This window comes from Onychomys torridus, chromosome 8 (genome assembly GCF_903995425.1).
Source record: "Onychomys torridus chromosome 8, mOncTor1.1, whole genome shotgun sequence".
Lineage (NCBI taxonomy): Eukaryota > Metazoa > Chordata > Mammalia > Rodentia > Cricetidae > Onychomys > Onychomys torridus.
The window spans coordinates 9,385,217-9,394,586 of record NC_050450.1 but is presented as its reverse complement, the minus strand read 5'-3'; the positions used below and the strand labels follow the sequence as shown (position 1 = coordinate 9,394,586).

Sequence of the window (9,370 nt, the reverse complement as noted above, 5' to 3'; positions counted from 1 at the left end):
TCTCTCCTTCCACTACACAGATTGTGAGGCTGGGACTCAGATTACAGGACTTGGTGGCAAGTGTCTTTACCTGCTGGGATATCTTGCCAGTCCTACTGCTGGTTCTTAATAAAAATTTTTCAACTATCAGTACATGGTCCATAAATGACATTGGAATCAGAGATGAGCAGGTCAATGCTAAGTTTTCTGTTGCCGTTTCAGGTTTTGTTTATTTTTGCTAGTTTGGTTTCCTGAGACAGGGTCTCCCCGTGCAGCAGCCCAAACTTTGCCATGCAACAATCCTCTGGCCTCAGCCTTCTGAGGGCGGAATGAGAGGTGTGGAGCCTCGTGTCCACTAACACTGAAATCTTAAACTCCAAGATCACACACTCAAGAGGCTCCATGGGCCAAATGGCTTACATTTTTCTCACGTCTTCCAGGTGTGTCCGACTTGTGTCCTGTAGGCCATTTGCACTCCAGGGAAAATAAGACCTGACATAACTCTCTTTTGTAACCTGACTGCAGGGTTCTCCCATGTAAGCTCTGTAGATGGTATCAGTAATGATACCAGACACACTTGCTAGGCTTTGGACCCTGGGGAGTTAGCGCTCTACATGGTGTAGGGCTTAGTGGAGAGCTGTTGCCCATCACGTACTGACGTGCAGACAACAAAGTTACCAAGGATAACACACAGCATGTTGGTGATTGACCAGAAAGGGAACTGACTGGGCTCAGAAGCACAGCCTCCTTCTGACTGCTTCCTGCCTTCCCTCCCCACCAACAGGCCAAGGGACCAGGGCTTCTCTCCAAGGCTGTCACAGAACCGGGGTTATCACTCTCACACTGCAGAAGCCACCTGGCTACAGTGGTGCTGTGCTGGCCTGGGGATGGGGTTCAATATCCAGGACCTACAGAAAAAGCCAGGCATGGTAGCACATGCTTGTAATCCCAGCACTGGGGAGACACACTTCACAGTCTCTGATACTCACTAAACCAGGCAGTGAGTTTAGCTAATCTAAGTGGTAAGTTCCAGGCCCATGAGACATCCTGTTCCAAAAGAGGTAGGCAGTATTCCAGAAGATGACCCAAAGTCCCCAAGTTGTCCTCTAGTCTCTGTACACATAGTTACATGAACCTACCTGCACTTAAGAACGTATTTAAGTTTTATTTTTATTTTCAATTATATATATATAACGTGTCCAGATGTGGGTACGTGTATATTGAGTGCAGTGCCCACAGAGGCCAGAAGAAGGCACAAGATCCTCCGGAGCTAGAGTTTCAGGCAGTTGTGACTTGCGTAACATGGGTGGTGAAACTGAACTCAGGTCTTCTGGAAGAGCAGCAAGCTATTGCTCCAGACTCCATGAACATGAATTTAAAAAAGAGAAGAGGAAAAGGAAGAAGAAAAAAACTCCTCTCTTGCCTGATCATAGTTGTTAAAACCTGGGGTCCTACCCTACCCCAGAAGAAAGAAATTCACAGAATACCGGAAAGATGGAGCCAACTTGCTTCAGCCTCATCATCCATCATGCTTGTAGCAATAAACATCTATCTCAGGGTCTTTGGTCTTTGGTCTTCATATACGAAAACTCTTGGACTTGTTATACTTTTCTGTAGTTAATTTCTCTTTTGTTGAAGGCATTTTGGACGTGACTTTTAGACTGCTGAGACAGGGGCCATACCTTTCTGTGTCTACAGACCTAATGAACGGCACACAAATCTCCAAAGACCTGTAGCCAAGTAACAACTTCGGTGGGCCTAACATTGTCATCACCGTGTCTACCCGGAGTGTCAATGAATGCTCAACAATAAAATGAAGTTATGCAGACCCTGGAAAACAGCCCTTGACCTCCAACACCAATTCCATGGTGAGTAAACACCAGTCATGTTCAGAGTCAGCCATGGCGGCCAATGGGCTGCAAGACAGCAGAGAGCAGAGTCTGTTTACCTGTGGACACAGGCCACCTGCTCCCCCGGGCTATTTTCATGGCAGCAGAAAGCCAAAACCAACAGAACAGAAGAGGCTGGTGCCAGCACTCGTGGGCTTCCTCTTCCCAGTTCTCTTCAGGGGAATTTGGAGGCGAGGTGGGGGAAGGAAGGGGTTCTGCCCATTCCCACAGTGACATTGGGCCATGCCCCCAGTCAGCAGGGGTGACGGCATTGGATTAAGGTCGAAAAGGAGGAACAGCTTATCTTCCCAGTTTAGGCTGGGAATGCCCACCAGCTCCTTCCCGTCTTTGACCCTGGACTTGTCTGCACCTCCACCACAGCTTTGCTGGGATTCTTCTGCTTATGCACAGTGTGCTCAGACCTCAGCTTTTCCATATAACTTTCCCTGTCTAGGAATGCCTCTCAACTTTAGTGGGATTCCGAGCTGAGCTCTGCACTTTTCAACAGCATGCCTGATTTCCACCCATAGCACAAGCCACTCGTGACCAGGAGCCATTTTTTTTCAACACCTTTACAGGACAAGGTGTAGTGCTCTACCCTCCCGTGGCCAGTCCATAAGGAAGGAAATGTATGTGCCAAAGACATGAGAGCCACTTCAATCTAGTATTTTAGAGACTCAAGAAACTGATGAGAGCCAGGCAGTGGTGGCACACGCCTTTAATCCCAGCACTCGGGAGGCAGAGGCAGGTGGATCTCTGTGAGTTCAGGCCAGCCTGGTCTACAAAGTGAGTTCCAGGAAAGGTGCAAAACTACACAGAGAAACCCTGTCTCAAAAAACCAGGAAAAAAAAAAGAAAGAAAGAAAGAAAAAGAAACTGATGAGAGATTTTAGAGCAATCACTGGGTCACTTAATCCAGAAAAACATCACATATATTTTTTTTTCCAGGCAGGAATAAAACTATTCATTATTCATGCTTTTAGTGCAACAGGAAAGAGTGAACAATGGGCCTCTCCCACAGCAGACCTACAGCAAATGTTTCTTAGATGGCCTGTACACTTTTATAAAGCAAGGACTGGCTGAGAAGAGAGCCAGGTGAAGTATGGGTGTATTCTAGGCCTGGTAGAGCAAGTGACACACCCTCTGGATCCTGATCCGACTGATAAAGCCAAACACGGGAGGAATTCCTGCTACCACCCAGTGTCTTTCTTTACAGCCACCTACATTAGATGTTTTAAAAGAGCCAATCTGGGAAGGCTGGAGTGGAGGGTAGAACCGCAGGCAAGCACCTACTGGTGGAAATAATTTTCCTTCAAAGGACTCCAATATGGAGTCCAGAAGTCCCTGAACCAGCTCCCACTCACCATGCCATGGGGATGGCGGTTAGATTTTGAAAAGGCTGGAGGAGCGGGCAGGATAGCACAACGCTGTAATCTCAACACTGTGAAGGCAGAAAGTCCAGGAGTTCAAGACCAACCTTGGCTACATATGGAGTTGTGATTCCAGCCTGGACTACATAAGACCCTGTCTCAAAACAACAAAAAGCTGATGGGAGTTCAGAACGCCTGTGACTCCCACAAACTATTTCCCAACGACTACTGCTCAATCAACAGTGAATGACATCAGCTCCACTCTCCGGAAGCACAAAACCCGACAATATTAGGGAAGGTCCAAGCGGCCTGATCACTGTCTAGATCACACCAATGCCCACTAACCCCTTCCTGTTAAGCTTGAACGGAAGGTATGGGCACAACACCAAATGATGATTAAGTGCACCGTCTGGACACAGTGCTGACTGGAAACCCCTCGGAAGCAAGAGCTGGGCTGGCTGGGCAGTCAGGGCCACGTCCACCGTCATTACCGATGGCCGTTGGGCTAGGAGCTCCGCGATCACACCGGATCCCCTGGGCACCCACACACCCGCATCCTGCTGGGAACCCGCGTGAAACCCAAAGGGATAGGAGCAAAAATGCCGATGCGTGGGCCTGCAGCAGCTACGGAACATCTGGAAAGTTGTCCTACTTTTTGCTCACTTTTGGTTTCAGACTCCGCAAGCGATCGTTCTCCAAATAGCAACTTAGATCCTAGAGGCTACTAGAGAAAACCACACCGTTTCCTACAAGCCCCAGGGGCATCATCCGGAGAGATTCAGGTGGGAGCTGAGCACTCCGGGCCTGCGGACCAAAGACTACCAGAGCACGGCTGGAACCCCTCACCCTGAATCCCGCCCAGAGCGCGCCACCCTGGTCCCGCGACATCGCCACCCGCGGAGAGCGCGGTATCCCGGGGCTCTAGGCAGGTGCCAGAGCGCGGCCCCCGCCTCCGAAGCCGCCCCGCGCCCCGCGCCTGGCGTTCCCCACGCAGCACCCTGCAGCGCCACACTCACCGCCACCCGCGCCGCCTGTCGAGCCCGGAGGTCTGCACTAGCGGCGCGCGCGGGCCGGGAGGGATCCAGGGAGGCAGGGCGAGCCGGGGGCGGGGATGTTTCGGGGCGTGGCTTGGAGGGGGCGGGAGGCCGCCTGGGGCGGGGCCTGGGAGGGCGGGGCCTGGGAGGGCGGGGCGACAGCCTGGTTGAAGGCAGGGTGGGAAGGAAGCTGCGACCCCAGGGGCTCGCAAAAGGCGGGGCGCGGCGAGGCGGGGCCAAGAGGGTCTGGCGCAAGGCCGACTAGAGGAGCCGCGCGAGGCCTGGGAGAGGGCGGAGCGAGGAGGTTACTCTTTGTTTCTAACACCCCTACTACACACACACACACACACACACACACACACACACACACACACTCACTCACACACGCACACACACACACACCCCGCGCCCCAAAGGCATAAAGACAACCTACAGACTCTCTCTCTCTCTCTCTCTCTCTCTCACACACACACACACACACACACACACACACACACACACTCACACACACATACACACTCACACACACGCACACACACACCCCGCGCCCCAAAGGCATAAAGACAACCTACAGAACGGGAGACAATATTTGTAGGTCATGTAGCTGATGAAGGTCTAATATTCAAATTATATAAAGAACTGTACAGGAGATAGAGGCATATGTTTGAGGTCAGCCTGATCTACAACAGTGAGTTCCAGGAAAGCTAAGGCTGGCTCCATAGTGTCTCAAGACACCAAAAACCAGCCAGAGTTGCAGCTTAGCTGTTAAAGGGCGGGTATACCGTGCATGAAAATCTCGTTTTGTCTCCAGTGCCTCATAAATGAGTATCGTGACACAGGCCTGTGACCCCAACACTTGGGAAGGCTGAGAAACAATTTATCGAAAAGTTGAGGCTAACCTGGGAGACAGGAAGTTTGAAACCAGCCTAGGATACACAGTGAGACCCTGTCTCAACCCATCCCACACACACAGAAAGAAAACTACTCTTACAACATACATGTCTGAGTGTGTGTGTGTGTGTGTGTGTGTGTGTGTGTGTGTGTGTTAGAATCTGCCAGAGTGCTGGATTTAAAGGCTTGCATCACCACCACCTGGCCCAAGGGACAAGAGTTGTTGTTTTTTTGTTGTTTTTTGAGACAGAGTTTCTCTGTGTAGCTTTGTACCTTTCCTGGAACTGCTTTGGAGACCAGGCTGGCCTCAAACTCACAGAGATCCGCCTGCCTCTGCCTCCCAAGTGCTGGGATTAAAGGTATATAGGCCACCACCACCCGGCCCAAGAGACAACTCAGTTTTAAAAATGGGCAGTGGGGTCTGGTGTAGTGGTGGACATTTGTGATCTCAGCAATGGAGAAAATGAGGCGGGCCCTAGAGTTCAAGGCCAGCCTGCTCTGCCTAGTGAGACCCTATCTCAGAAAGCCAAAGGGGCTGAGGTAGGGGACTAGAACCAGGGAGATGTCTCAGTGAGTGAAAGTTCAGATCACCACTACTCATATTAAAAAAAAAAAAAAAAAAAAAAAGGCTGGATTCAGTGGCATGCACCTGTATCCTAGGACTCCTGCTATCAGAGGAGCAGAGGCAGAACAGCCAAGCCAAGGAGCTCTCTCTCAGGCAGCCCCCCCCCCATTTTTTTCTTTTTTGGGTTTTTCGAGACAGGGTTTCTCTCTGTAGCTTTGGAACCTGTCCTGGATCTCGCTCTGTAGCCCAGGCTGGCGTGGAACTCACAGAGATCTGCCTGCCTCTAGCTCCTGAGTGCTGGGATTAAAGGCGTGCACCACCACTTTACATTAGGCAGCTAAGAAGAGCTGAGATTCTGCTCAACAAGGTGGACAGTGAGAAAGAACCCAAAGCTGTTCCCTGGCCTCCACATGTGCCTTTCCCATGACACTCACCTATACCATGACTCTCACATGCCCAAAATCACACACACAAATAAATACATATTTTTAAATTATATTTAAAAATAAGTTTAAACCAGGCAGGGTGGTGGCACACACCTTTAATCCCAGCACTAGGGAGGCAGAGGCAGGTGGATTTCTGTGAGTTTGAGGGCAGCGTTGTAGTCTACAGAGTGAGTTCCAGAACAGGCTCCAAAGCTACAGAGAGAAATCCTGTCTCAAAAAACAAAAACAAACAGACAAACCCTTTCCTCCCGAGTGAATTTTGGAGAGTGTTTTATCATAAACTATAGACAAGCAAACTGAGATGTGTATGCAAATGCCTGCAGGCTCCTCAGTCATCAGGGAAATGTGATGGAAACCACAGTGAGAAGCCACATCACCCTGTGAGAGCTGCAGAATGTTCTTATAAGAGAAAATAAAAGGGGGAAGTGCTGGAAAGACAGTTCCGCACTCCAAGTACTAACCATGTAAGTTTGAGGACCTGAGTTCAATCCTTAGCACACTTAAAAACTGGGTGAGGGGTTGGGGATTTAGCTCAGTGGTAGAGCGCTTGCCTAGCGCAAGGCCAGAGGTTTGATCCTCAGCTCAAAACAAACAAACAAACAAAAAAAAAAAACAAAACTGGGTAAGGCAGAGTGAGTCTGTAACCTCAGTGCTGGGACTGCAGAGGCAGGAGGATGCCTGGGTTCATTGGCAGCCAGCCTAGCAGAACTAGAGACTGTCAGGTTCAGTGAGAGATTCTATTTTTTTTTTTTTTTTTTTAAAAAGTAGGGGTGTACTTTCCTGGCAGGGAGATAGCATACCATGGTCATGTGACTGCTTTTCCCAAGGTGAGGCTCATCCATTGTATTCCTCATGTGCTGATCCTAGGATTTCCCCAAACATGAGACTAAAACTGCTTAATTTACGGTGTGGGCCAGTGGGAGGGGGGTTACAGACTATATTCAAGCTCTCCCTTAAAATGGAGAGCAACTGAGGAAGTCATGTGATATTGGCTCCTGGCCTCTCTACATGCATCTGTGCATGTGTACATATGTGTGCTCACACACAGTAAATAAATAAATGTGTGTTGAAGCCAGGTGGTAGTGCCGTATGTCTTTACTCCCAGCACTCAGGAGGCAGAGGCAGGTGGATCTCTGTGAGTGTGAAGCTAGCCTGGGCTACAGAGTGAGTTCCAGGACAGCCAGTCCTCAATGGTGAGAGGGTGCAGCTGCTGCCCTGTTTCTAGGTAGCACACAGAACTAAAAACAACCTGTACATCTGTTCAAGATTGTTGAAGGCAGCACTGTTCAAAGCCAAAATGGGTAAAAACCAAAATGGCCAACAGATCAATGGATAAACAAATGTGGCGTATCCACACCAGGAAGTACTGCTCAGACCTTAAAAGGGAGAGAAGCACAGGTTCCCACCACAGCCAGGGAGACCTCTAAACACTATGTAAGCTGATAGAAGGCAGACACAAATCATCACCTAGCCTATGGTCTCATTTACATAAAATATGCCCCAAACGGGTAAATCCGTGGACAACTCGGATTAGTGGCTGCTCAGACTGGAAAGATCAGGAGGGGGAGATGAGACCACTGACGGGATGATGATAAAATTGTTCTGGAGGTAGTGGTGATGGGCGCACAATACTGAATAGTTTAGGTGCAACTGGTGTACAGTTCAAAAGTGGTTAAAATGTCTAACTCTATGTTAGGCGAACTAACTTCCTTATTTCTTTCTTTCCTTTCTTCTCCAGACAGGGTATTGGGTTGTAGCCGGGGCTGGCTTCTACCTCACAGCAATCCTCTGCCTTAGCTTCCCCAGAGCATCTGGCTTTATCTCACTGTATGTTGGTGGAGTATACATGTGTGTTGATTTGTCTGTGTTTATTTGACTGTATCACTGTGTATGAAAGTAAGTGTGCATGCACATGTGTGTGTGTGTGTGTGTGTGTGTGTGTGTGTGTGTAGAAGCCAGAGGTTGACTTAAGGTGGGGGACAGTCAAGAAAGACACCTGACATTTTGAGCAGACTCTCTCACTAGACCAGGAGCTCGTTGACTCATCCAGGGTGGCTAGTCCATGAGTGTCCGGGACTCACTTCTCTCTGCTCCCCCAGCACATCTGGATTTTATGTGGGCTGGGCGTCCAAACAGAAGTCCTCATGCTCGAGCAGCAGGTGCTTCACCCACTAGGCCACGTCCCCAGCCTCTCCATTCTTTAAAAATACAATCAGGCCAAGTGGCGGTAGCGAATGCCTTTAATCCCAGCACTCAGGAGTCAGAGGCAGGCAGACCTCTGTGAGTTCGAGACCAGCCTGGGCTACAGATTGAGATCCAGGACAGACACCAAAACTACCTGTCTCAAAAAAAAAAAAAAAAAAAGAAAGAAGGAAGGAAGGAAGGAAGGAAGGAAAAGAAAAAGAAAAAACAAACAAAAAAGCAAAACACAATCAGGTGCGCTGGATAGGCCCCAAAGGGATTTAGACAAAAAGAGAGAACAGAGCAGTTGGTTGATGTGGGAAAGACACAAACAACCCCCTCCAGAAGTGAGTTTTATTAAGAGACGGGGACTAGAAATCATGACAGCCATGATCAGCCCTTGGTGTGGATGGACAAGCATTCAAAAGGGCAGTACATCTTATCAGTGACAGCCCTGCAACTGACAAAGGAAGACAGGCTTCTCTTTAGAACCTGGAGAGGAGTGCCAGAGAGGGCTGTCAATGAAGAGGGTGGTGAGAAAAGGCGTGGGGGCGGACACAGGAGAGCCTTTAGAGAGAAATCCTCTGGTGGCTTGACTACCCCAGAGACTCATGCAGCTGAATGCTAAGTCACCAGGGAGTGCCATTATTTGAAAGGATTAAAAGAATTAGGAGGTGTGGCCTTGTTGGAGGAAGTGTGTCACTGAGGGTGGGCTTTAAAGTTTCAAAAGTCCATGGCAGACCCAGTCTCTCTGTCTCTACTTATGGATCACGATGAATCTCTCAGCTAGTGCTCCAATGCCTGCTGCATGCTGCCATGCTCCCTGCCATGATGACGATGGACTAAACCTCTGAAACTGTAAGCTTTCATTCACAAGAGCTGCCTTGGGCATGGTGTCTTTCTTCACAGCATTAGAACACTAAGACATCCCCTAAACCAAAGAAATATCTGACCCTTACGTTTTTCAGGGGGTAGTAGGAAGTTCCACACCACGTGGTTTATTTCAACATAGCATA

General features: G+C 49.2%; 1 protein-coding gene across 1 annotated transcript in view; it reads right to left on the bottom strand.

Moving 5' to 3' along the window:
• The window catches only part of Litaf (lipopolysaccharide induced TNF factor), a 31,968-nt gene extending 27,638 nt beyond the window's left edge, over positions 1 to 4,330 (bottom strand). Inside the window, exon 1 of the mRNA XM_036198272.1 lies at positions 4,254 to 4,330. The gene's annotated coding sequence lies outside the window, so the exon portion shown is untranslated. The remainder of the gene's footprint in view (positions 1 to 4,253) is intronic.
• Positions 4,331 to 9,370: the final 5,040 nt, after the last annotated feature.